Genomic DNA, 12,430 nt, shown 5'->3' on the forward strand with positions numbered 1-12,430 from the left:
TATATATATATATATATATATATATAGGTGTGTGTATATAGGGATATGTGTATATATATATATATATATATATATATATATATATGTGTGTGTGTATATATATACACATATATATATATATGAACATGGACATCCATATCATTCAAAACCAATGGTTGAAAAAGCTGTTCTTTCTCATTTTCTTTCTCTTACACACCCATCAAAAATAATTCAATAGAATTCTGGGTTATATTTCTAACTCAATGGTTTAACAGTACTACAAGGTTTGTTTGTTTGTTTTTTGTTTTTTCTTTTTTCTGGAGAGGTTTTTGCTATAGGGCACATGCACTCGCCAGACAGAGAGAGAGAGACAGAGAGACAGAAAGTGAGAAATCACCCCACTCCCCCACGTCGCAATCCCTTCTCCTCCATTCTCTCGGGATCTTGGGCATGCATGCACACACGCCAGGCATGAGTTTAAGCCACCGGATCCAGGACTCAAACCGCGGTTGACTACGTGGGAGTCCAGCGACATAGTCATTAGGTTAACTGCTGATCCCAGTACCGCAATGTTTTGCTTTTGTACATTATACAATAAATCTAAAAATTAGATATTCGATACTTCTTTTTCTAAATTGCTTTTGCTTTTCTAGAGCTTGCATTTTTAATACATATTTATTTTGCCAGTTTGTGAACACAAAATATGTTTCTAATTATTTAGTTCTTGATTTCTTTCAACAGCATTCTGTTGAAGCATGTGCTCACTGGAGAGAGACAGAGAGAAAGCATTCACATGACAAAGCATCCCACATGTGTCCTGACAATCCCTTCTCCTCACTTCTTTCAGGATTTGGGGTATGCAAATATACATGCCCAAGGTGTTTTTATTTTTATTTATTTTGTGCTAACTTTGGATATTTTATTTAAGACATCGCATTTTTCACTTACAATATAGTGATTGTGAAGTACAATATTATTTTTCCCTGTGTACATGGTCCATGTTCAAGTAATTGAGAATGCCCAGTATTTCACTATAGTAGCTGAACTTTAAGTCTGACACTGATTTTGATACAGATTGGGGTCCTTCAATATTTTACTACATGGAACAAAGCTACGTAATTTATACTTGAGTTAGCTTAATCAATCTCTTCGATGATGGGCCCTGAAGAAACACCACAAGACAGAGAAGCACTCCCCCTGGGGAAACTCCCAGGCATTACCCCTGACGTGCCTCATGCACCTTGGTACAGCTTGGTGTTGATGGGCAAAAAGACTTTCTCCAGCTCCTTCTGCTGATGCTCAAACTCTCCCTTCTCTGCAATATGATTCTTATTAAGTCAGTTGAATATTCAATCACATTTGTCAAGAATCTGTTTGTCCTAAATATTGATCTTACCTTGACGTTTCTCATCTTCAACAGTTGCTTTTCTATTGAATGAATAACGATCCAAGTGAATTCTTAGAAGACATCTTCTCCTTCTGCTTCTCATCTTCAACCAACTTCTCAGCGTCCTGGGACATATGCTCAATGCTGTCTTTGCTTAAATGACCGTTACCATTAGTGTTATAATATTAATCTTTTTTCCTATTCTCTTATTCACAGCACAGACATCAAGAAGGCTATTGGCATCAACACAAAAAGTGACTTCCATCTGAAGAACACCACAGGGTGCAGGAGATAAGCCTGTGAATTCAAGCTTGCCAAGCTGGTTGTTATCTTTGATTGTAGCATACTCACTTTCATAAACCTGAATGAGCATAAGAGGCTGCTTACCAGAGTTGGTAGGAAAGGCCTGTGTCTGCTTGGGAATTGTGGTATTATGCTTAATGAGGTTGATCATGATTCCACCAGCATCTTCAATACCAAGGGAACGAGGAATGATATCCAAGAATGGAAAATGCTGAAAATTTTAAGGTTTGTCTCTTGACTGGATGGCTATTTAGGACAATATCATGTATCAGTTACTTGTCTAGCTGGACATCCTGAAGGATGTTTCTGTAGGATCCAGACAGCCATGCAACAAGTCTGCATTCAGTTCTTCAAATAGGGCATGGATAATGGTGATATAGAAGTCAATTCCTTCATGTAGGGAATTGATCTCAATACTGGCCTGGGTGTTGGAAAAGAGAGTGCAGTTAGCATGTTCATAAGTAGTACAAAGGCAGTAGACAGCTCTCTTGTTCTCACTGATATCCTTCTTATGCTGTACCTAAACTCAACAATGAAGTGATAGGCCATTCAATTGTAAAAGTCCTCTCAGACTGTGTGTGTATCTCCAGCTGTAGATTTGCCCCCAAAATTCCATCCTCAGTAGTGAGGATGGACCCTTAAAAACTGCCACCTCTTAAATCAAAGATCAGCACATTCCTTTCAGCTCCAACCTTTTCATCTAAGCGACAATAGTGGTTGGCTCTTTGATAATCATAAGTACATTGCGACTAGCAATGGTTCTAGACTCTTCAGTAGCCTGACACTGAGAGTTATAAAATAAGCTGGCACAGTAACTACAGCATTGTAAGAGTCTTCTCAAAGTAGGCCTATGCAATTTCTTTTATCTTGGTCATAATCATAGATGACATTCCCCCTGGGTAGAAACTGTATCTCTCCTTGATGTTCTCCTTTGAACCTTGAGCCTGTCTGCATCATTCACCTACATGAAGGGCCAATACTTCATATCAGACAGGACAAAAGAATCAAGTCTGTGTCTAATCAGATGTTTGGCACCAAAACTTGTGTCGGTGGAGTTCATTGTAATCAGAGTTTTTAACAGCATCACTAATCAATCATTTGGTATTGGTAAAGGCAACATAGTTCCAAGTGGTTTGGTTCTCCTTATCATTAGCAATTATTCCATTTTGCTGTGATGGGAAAACAGCGACAGCAATGTAATTATTAACAGTAATGGTAAGAAGTACCAAGATCAATGAAACTGCAGATCCCTTACACATGTTTGCTTCCATATAGGCCCAGCTGGGCTTGCAATGCACATGCACCTACCTTTACAGCTGCCACCTTGTTTAATGAGCACCCAGTGTGTTTTTCAAGCCAGTGGATCTGAGACTCAAATCACCCACTGGACAATGTGATTCCCCCCTGCCATAGCCATCACACCATAGCCTGACCTAATAATAAATTTTTAAAAAGCAGTTTCCATAGGTAATTTAATTAAGATTTCTTAGAGAGGAAGTATTTGGCAGACATGAGAATGCCTAGTTCTCTGATAGAAAGGATGTATATGGTAATATCCTTGATTTGATGGTAATGTAATGCATATTTTTGAAAAACTCTATTGTGTGCTATAGAGACATACAGGAATTAAACGTGAAGAAGAAATTTTTAAAAATTTAGAGGCACCAAACAGATGGGTGTTTAAAAAGGTAACATTCTCCCATAAGAACTCTAAATTTGATTAAAAATATGTATAATATGGTTATATATATATATGACTATATATAATAAAATTATATACAAATAACTTATGTATGTATGGTTAATTCTTCCTTTCACTTATGTAGTAAACTATACCCACTTTGTCTCTATTTATATATAATTAGAATTCAGAAATAGAAATGTTATGAAGGAAAGAAAAGTTTTCATCCTAGCTTCCATGGTGCCATCAGTAGCACATAGGACTTTGGAGTTCATAGACCCATGAGAGTTTTGGTTCAAGTCCTCAACCTGGTCAGTCTGAAAACACACTAGGTGTGCAGAATCCTGGCAGATGAGAGGACTGGAAAAAGGGGATTGTATCACCAAGTTCTATGAAAAGTCTGTATTTCTCTTTCTCTCATGTGTGTATATGCTTTATCACGAATTTAAAAAAAAATAAATCATCAGTTTTAGATTGTTCATAGTTTGTATATAGAAATGCAAGTACTTTTCATGTGTTGACCTTGTATCCTACAACTTTGCTGAACTCATTAGTTACAGAAGGTTTTCTACTAATTCCTTGAAACAAAGATATCTATAGATAGACACAGTTTTAATGTATCCTTTCTTTTCTTTTTTGATCATAAAAAATTATTTAAGTGAAGTTATAAAAAAAAGGCAGCATAATAAAATAATTAGGAAACAATATTTAGTATGTTTGAAAAGATATAGGAGCAAGACATTTTACAAAAAGTAGTGTGGGAAATAAATGTCTTAAACTATAAGTAGAAATATAGCATTAGAATGTGAGGGCAGGGGAAAAAAAAAGAAATGTACCATTAAAGTTTCTTATGTAAGTCTTTTTATTACTTTGTCATTGTATTATTGTGCTACCTAAAATATTCAGGACTAAGTTGGGCATTCCAACTTTTTTCCTGAGCTCAGAAAGCATTATTATATTTATTTCAACAAAAATTTTAATTGACTATTGTGTTTCTGATTGCTTGCTGCTTAAATCCTTATCAGATCATTCCAAGGGCTGATTCGTTTTGATGTTGGTGTCAGTAGATTTTTCTTTCTTATTCAAATTGTGGTTTACTGCACTCTTATAATGAATGTTTTTCTATTATCTCCTTGACGTTTGGGATACTATGTTAGTATACTTTTAATATTAATGAAATCTTTTTTATTGGGCAGTCAGTTGATTTACACTTCTAGTACAGGTGCTAGCCTACTTTGACAAGCTGTCCTTTCAACGACAACTTCGTTTTCAGAGCTAGTCAGCTTTCTTCCTCTGGCACCAACTAGGAAATCAATAGGGTTTCCCACTGAAATCCTGCAGGCTCTTCCTAAGCTGTCTACTGACATTAAGTGGAGGATTAAGAATATGTGCTTGAGACATTTTCTGCCACTGGGTGGAGTGTATAAAAACTCTTTTCCGACTAACCCTCTGTTATTGAATGGAAAGCCAAGAAAAGTAAGATTTCTGACTCTATTGTTGCTAGTGATTGGGTTTCCAGTGTATCTAAGTGTGGATGTGGGCAGGCCATCTATCAGATAACACTGGCATCATTGCTGTTGCACATGGGACCATACTACCAGTGCGATTGCTGGACATTATGGAGTAGCTGTGGGGCACACCAATGCTATCACTAACAAGGATTAGGCAGACTGCTGTGAAATGTGGGGCAATGGAGAGAGAGCTACCACCCCTCTGACATTTGGATTCAGAAAGTCACCCCCTTTATCTTTGCTGGGCTATAATTTCCTGGTCCTTTGGCCAGAGAGCAGGCTTTTGTTTTTTTTTGTTGTTGTTTTTGTTAGTTTGTTCACACCAATTGTTACTTCCAAGTGATAGGCTTTCTTTGGAAAACTGTTCAGGATATACAGAAATTAAAACTACAAAGAAGAGAAGAAAAACAAAACAAAACAAAAAACGCTACTAGCTTGTTCCTCAATTTCTGACTTAGTCTACCTTCTTTGTATCGGCAGAGGCATTTTAGGTGTCTTTTAACTGAATTATTTGCAGAATGTTTAGGTGTACTTTGTGCAATCATAGGAGGATGAAAGCAGAAAAAAACGAGTCTTTATAAAGTTCTCCCAAGGATGTCTAATCTTGACTTAATGAATTTGTAAAATTACCTGCGTAGAGAAGTTTTCTGTTAAAAATACTATACATTTAATTATAGCATTTGGAAACAATTATTATTGCACAATGTATACTTCACTCTCTCTGCTTTATTTCTAGAAGACTAGGTGATCAAAATAAAGTAGTAATATACATGGAGATATAGCTTTTTTTAACTTATGATACATATTTGAAGTGTTATTGTTAGGTTTCTTACAACTGATAGTCAACATTAGTGTTTCCAGAAAAGATAAGTACAACTAGTTTTGCTGGAATATATATATATATTTCCCTCTCAAAGCCTACGGCCTGAATATTTATTAAATGATGGCATAACAAGGCCTCTTAGGATATGGTTTCTTAAGATCCCATTTTATTAAATGTCAAAACGTGTAATGTTGAAGAGTCATGTTGAAGGCTCATGTAATGCAATTTACTCTTCCTATCTAATCTCTCTCTCTTTCTCTCTGTCTCGCTCTCTCTCACACACACACACATTTTCTAAAGACACTTTATGAAAGATTTATAGTATCATGAAAGTTTTATATCAGCAAATTCACTAATGGCTTTTACTAGCGAATCCCTAAGGAGTACTTCTGCCTTTTAAATGTCGAAATAAGGCCCTTAAACTTCAAAAGAGCAAAAATTTGGTGTGAAAAGTTTAAGAGCAAAAGGTGAAATGATCTGTTAAAGAAAATCTCAGCCCTAATAGTTCAAGGACCTTATTCTTCTCTGCTTAGTTAAACATGTCACAGCATTATAACCCAAATTGTCCATATAACAGCATACCACATGTCAAGAAGTATGACAATATTTTTCTCTCAAGTTCTCAAAAGAAATTTTAAAATGATCCTATGTAACTCTATTCCACCAAATTTTCTTCTCATTTTACAACTCATAACTTATTTTTGTATATTCAGTATCACATGATAATAGGAAAATATAAAAGTAGTGACTTCCCTCAGGATAACCTATAGCCCCAAGAAGTATATAAAAAAAAGAAAAAGAAAAGAAAAACAAACGTTCTTGAAATCTTGTGCCTCAAAACTAATTTGACTCAGAGTTTGTAAAATATATGTGTATATGTTCTTTTTATTTCCAGTCAAAGAACAAGCTGCTAGAAAGTGCCAAAGTTAGGTTCTGACTCTAATCTCTTATCTTACAACTCTGTATTATATTATTTTTTGCTACCTTGATAAAACACAAACCAAACTACAAGGTGATAATATAAAGTAAAATGTGAGTTCATATTTGTGGTCTTATTTGCAAACCAATATTGAAAATTGTCTTGGGAGTCAATGTTTCTGATTTCCCCTGTAAATCAGCTGATATTCATTCCTCCCATTTTTTAACATCTTCACAATATAAACATAATTTAAATAGATTTGACAAAATACATTTCAACATTGTCATAATAAAAACAATAAAGGTAACAACCAAATATACACATTTATCAATCAAGACTATGAATTGAGACTAGAAGTGATGGGTAGAATATTCTAAAATAAAACTATTTGCTATTTTTAGGTATGACATAGTAGAATTCACAGCAATGCAAGACAAAGTGTTTTAGAGATCAGAAAAAAGCTATTTTGCTCCTGCAGGTGGGAGCAATGTTGCTTCTCGAACCTGAGAAGATTTTCTGTCAAATATAAAGAATTAGAAACCAGCAAATGGCATAATGGTTATGTCACTGGACTCCCACATGGCCGACCTTGGTTCAAGTCACAGACCCAGCAGCTTGAAAGTCATGCCAGACATCTGTGCGTGCATGCCCAAAATCCCACAGGAGAATGGAGGAGAAGAAGACAGCACCCACCACAGGGTCTTGACAGTGCAGTCCATCCCCTCTTCAGCCAGCCCCAGATCAGCGTGTTTGGGGAGTCCAGATAAAAACCGAGGATCTCCCGAGCAGGTCAGCCTCACTGGATATCACGTCTTCCTGCACCTGCAGCCAGCCCTGGACCTCACGTCATCACACCACAGGATGAATGTCACAGCCATGATGTGCAGAAGAGGTGTGGTGGAGCTTGTGTGTCTACGTATACATTCGAGACGTGTCATTACTTTGTTTTCTTGACTTTTACTCAGATTTCATGTTAGGGGATACTACAGCGTACTTCAGTAGGACTCTGTGACTGTCCCATCATCAGGAAAGTCATGACACATTTTTGCATAGAAAATTACATCATGACTTTCCTAAAGTTTTACAAGGACATTCTAAATAAGCTTAGTCTCATACCTTAGTATCGTGAGTCAGAAATTTCTATAAGCCTCAGTGGTAGCAGAAAACAGGCTTCTTGGAAGTCAGGCTTAACTGACATCACTCTTAATTCCCAAAAATGGGGATGCGGGGTGTACACATCCTTTATGTTATAAATTCTTCTAAAAGGTAGCCTGAGAAATATAAGATAGACAGACCTGACAGTATGTTGGGTCTCTTAAAATCTCTAATAGGGAGGAGGATAGGCCATAGCACAATAGTTACAGGGCTGTGCCCTGGCAACCAGATCCCACATAACCACATAGCCTGGCAGTTTGAAAAACACCAGGCACGTTTATGTGCCTGTCCAAGATCCTGACAGGAGGGAGAAGTGGAGGAAACAAGATTAAAACATGGATTGCTATATGAAAAAAAAAAAAAAAAAAGGGAACCAGCAGTTAGCGTAATGGCTATGTTGCTGGACTCCCACGTAGTCGACCGCGGTTAGCGTCCCGGACCTAGTGGCTTAGAACTCACGCCAGGCGCGTGTGCGTGCGTGCCCAAGATCACGAGAGGAGAATGGAGGAGAAGGGATTGCGGCGTGACCATCCCCCCTGGGGGGTGATTTCTCGCTTTCTGTCTCTATGTCTCTCTCTGTCTGTCTGGCAAGCGCACGCGCCCGATAGCAAAAACCTCTCCAAAAATAAAAATAATAATAATAATAAAAATAAAATAAAATAAAAGCCATTTTCACCTTTGTTTCACCTTTGGTATGATTTCTATTTTTAATATATATAAAAAGGTTTTGTCTTTATTAAAAACTAGGATGAGTATCTTGATGTGATTTATCTAAACTCTTGTAGAAGAAAATAGAAGAATTCAACAGAAATGTGTCCTAAAATATCTGTTAAATTAAAAGTTTGCCTATAGAGAAAGGCTCTAGCCCATGAAATTCTAGGACATCTTTAAATAAGGATGATTGCTTTATTTTCATTTTTATTTAAAGTTTATTCATTTATTTCTTCCATGAATGGGTGAGATGAAGACAGTGCTTCCAACAAAGTTTTTTTTTTTTTTTTGAGGGGTTTTTGCTATAGGGTGCATGCACTCACCAGACAGACAGAGAGAGACAGAGAGATAGAAAGCAAGAAATCACCCCCCCAGAGAGGATGGCAATGCTGCAATCCCTTTTCTTCCAGTCTCCTCTCGGGATCTTGGGCATGCACGCACATATGTCCGGCATGAGTTTAAGCCACCAGGTCCAGGACTCAAACCGTGGTCGACTACATGGGAGTCCAGCGACATAGCCATTATGCTAACTGCTGGTCCCCCAACAAAGTTTTGATACCACATACTTCTGTCCTTTGGCCAGCCCTGGGTAAAGGGCAATCATAAGTCGTGATACTCAGAGAGGTCCTCAAATTTGATTGGAAATTTAATGTGAAGTTCCCTCACACAACATCACATTTCACCACTGTGCCACTGTCTGGTTCAGATTTTTTTTTTATTATTATTTATTAAGTCTTATCTTTGCTTACCAGTGGAAATACATCATATTGGAAATATTAAGTAATTAGCCTATGACAACAGATATGAACTTCAGATGATAGCTCTAATACGCTTTATTTTATATAGTTTAAATTAGCTCATAAGATTTCTGAATTCTGAATTTATACAGAATAAGGAGTGAACATATCCATATATCATGACTGTGTTTATAAAAATCAATTATTGTATGATTGATATGTATGGCTAGTGACAGAAAATAAATTATTTAAATGTAATGTAAAATATTCAGTGCTTTGCAAGATTATTTATTAATTGCCCCAATAAGGTTAGTCATAAAATTTCCAAGTCTTCACTGTTTCAATGTTTCCCTTAATAAAGTGGTTATCAGCATAGGCAATTTATAATAAGGCAGAAAATCAATAGACTTAAACACTTGTTTAAAACAGATAAACAGACGGGGAGAGGGCATGGTGGTTAAGGCACCTGGATCTGCCTGGTTTGAGTCCCAGACACAGCAGGTTAAAAACATGCTGGTGTATGTACATTTGTACCGAAAGACCTGAGAGAAAAATGAAAGAGAAGGTATTATGAGTTGGCTATCCCCCTAGAAGGTGCTTCTCATTTTCCCACTCTCTTACTCTCTTTTTCTGTCTCCCTAGTGAGTGCACATGTCCTAGGCACAAAATATTTTAAAAAGAAAAAAAGGGAACCAGCAGTTAGCGTAATGGCTATGTTGCTGGACTCCCACGTAGTCGACCGCGGTTCGTGTCCCGGACCCGGTGGCTTAAAACACTCCGGGCGCGTGTGCGTGCGTGCCCAAGATCCCGAGAGGAGAATGGAGGAGAAGGGATTGCAGCGTGACCATCCCCCCTGGGGGGTGATTTCTCGCTTTCTGTCTCTATGTCTCTCTCTGTCTGTCTGGCGAGCGCACGTGCCCTACAGTGAAAATCTCTCAAAAAAAAAAAAAAAAAGAAAAAAAATAAAGGATGATAAAAAAAGTTGACAGAGATTCATATTTCTAAACAGGTATATTAATTTAAAAAGGAAGTATAGCATTCATTTATTCAAGCTAATATAATATTTCATTGTTTGTTTAATTTATGTGAAGTCATCTGTAAATGTCTTGCCATGGACTTTTATTTTGGTCACTGCAATAATTTTCAAGAAGTCATATTCTGCATGGTATATAGGTGGGATTCAGGGACATTTTTGTGGCCATAAATAGAATTTTTTATTTATTACCTATCATGAGATTATGCAAGTTATAGTATTCTTTCTACCCTAGAGTTAAGCATAAAGACAGTTTCCACGTAATTTATTTACTTTAATTGTTCTAGACTTCTTTCCATGTCATGAAGCTAAGTCTGGACAGAGCTAAGGTAACTGCACTGTCGAAGAATAAAGAGGGAGGACATACGAGGATGCTAGAGTGTGCTGAGAAAACTTGACTTTATCCATACATACACGATGCGTGAATGTGGTCATATGTTGCTTAATGTTAGAGTTGTGTTCTGGGAAATGCATCAGGCAACTTTATTGTTGTATAAACATCGCAAAGGGCACTTACATAAACTTAAAAGTTCATCGTTGACCAAAGCATGGTAATGTGGGCCATTACTGTGTAGATGAACACAAACATACATATATATATAAATGCATGTGTTTACATGCTTGTATGTGTGTGTAATTATGTGTGAGACAATAGAACCATAGGATTTTTGCATAATTAAAATTTATTCAAGATATATTTAACATTCATGTATTTTAGAGTAAGTCTTATTAATTATATTTACAAAAATATTCACGTGTTTCTTACCTAAGTATAATTTTTAATTATAAATATAATAACTTAAGGAATTCATATAATATTTTTATTGGTTATCTATCTTTCATTCTATTATCTATCTATATAGCATCTTTTCACTACTCAAATATTTTTAGAATTTAAACTAGTTATCAAAACAACACTTACTGGGCCAAGCAGTTAGAGTAATGACTATGTCCCTGGACTCCCATGTAGTCAACAGCGGTTCGAGTCCCAACCCCATAGCTTAACCTCACACCGGGCGCATGTGCGTGCGTGCCCAAGATCCTGAGAGGAGAATGGAGAAGGGATTGCAGCCTTGCCATCCCCCCTGGGGGGTGATTTCTTGCTTTCTGTCTCTCTGTCTGTCTGGCGAGCACACACGCCCTATAGCAAAGACGTCTTCAAAAAATAAATAAAAAATAATAATAATAAAAATCACTTACTGAAAAAGTCAGGATCCAAAAAAGATGATACTTGAAATATTCTGATTGAAATGAGTATCTTGGTCTGAAGTTATAAACATTAGAACCCAAGGACAAAGCCTTTGTTTTCTTAAAAGAAATATACATAATAGTTTTCAAAGGTAATCTTATGATGATTATCATAAAAATTCCATTTAATTTCATAAAATGAATGAATTTATAAATGCAAAAACATATCATATATTGTTCTTTAAAATTTTTGTACTATTTCTGTAAATTAGATTTTTATGTATAGCTAATATACATTTCTTCAAAGTTTATAATGTCTAGGGCCAGCCAGTGGCATGATGCTTAACGCTGTTAGATCTCACGTGTCTGTGCAGTTCGAGTCTCAGACTCAACATCTTGAAAAATACACTGGCTGTGTACATGTGCATCCCAAAATGGGAGAAATAGAGGAGAATGGATTGTGGTGTGATCGTTCCCCACGTGACTGAGAATGGGTTTTGATGTGACCACTCCCCATTTCTTTTTTCAGAGAGCACTCATGTTATCTGGCAAATTAAAAAGAATAGTATTAACTTGCCAGATATTTGTAGCATTAAACAATAACTATCTTTCGATAAAATAAAAAGAAAAAAAACTGAAGACAGATTTTGAGAGTTTAAAACACACTTGTTTATAAGCTGGTGATCATCTTTATTGAATTTTCTTTTTTAAGTTTCTTTAATGTAAACTATTGATTTTCCAAAAATAACCCTTTAACAAGTTTTTAAAATCTTCCTGAATAAAGCAAAGTATTTAACTTTAGGAATAAATCTGTCAGCCATGGCAAAGTGACTTATGACATATTATTACCTAACTTTTTCACTCCTTACTGAATCTTATTGACCTACATAAAACGTAAAGTGCTATAGAGTTGGAAAGGCAATACTGTCACTAACATCTGGTTACTACCACCTTTGACCTTTACACAGAAATTAGGCCAAATGACACCAACCGGTTGGAAATA

General features: G+C 36.3%; 1 pseudogene; it reads right to left on the reverse strand.

Annotated features, from left to right (window-relative positions):
- Nucleotides 1–1,211: 1,211 nt before the first annotated feature.
- LOC102501728 (heat shock cognate 71 kDa protein pseudogene) lies at nt 1,212–2,928 on the reverse strand (annotated as a pseudogene).
- Nucleotides 2,929–12,430: the final 9,502 nt, after the last annotated feature.

The sequence above is a fragment of the Tupaia chinensis genome, unplaced genomic scaffold, assembly GCF_000334495.1.
Source record: "Tupaia chinensis unplaced genomic scaffold, TupChi_1.0 Scaffold000536_1, whole genome shotgun sequence".
NCBI classification, from domain to species: domain Eukaryota; kingdom Metazoa; phylum Chordata; class Mammalia; order Scandentia; family Tupaiidae; genus Tupaia; species Tupaia belangeri.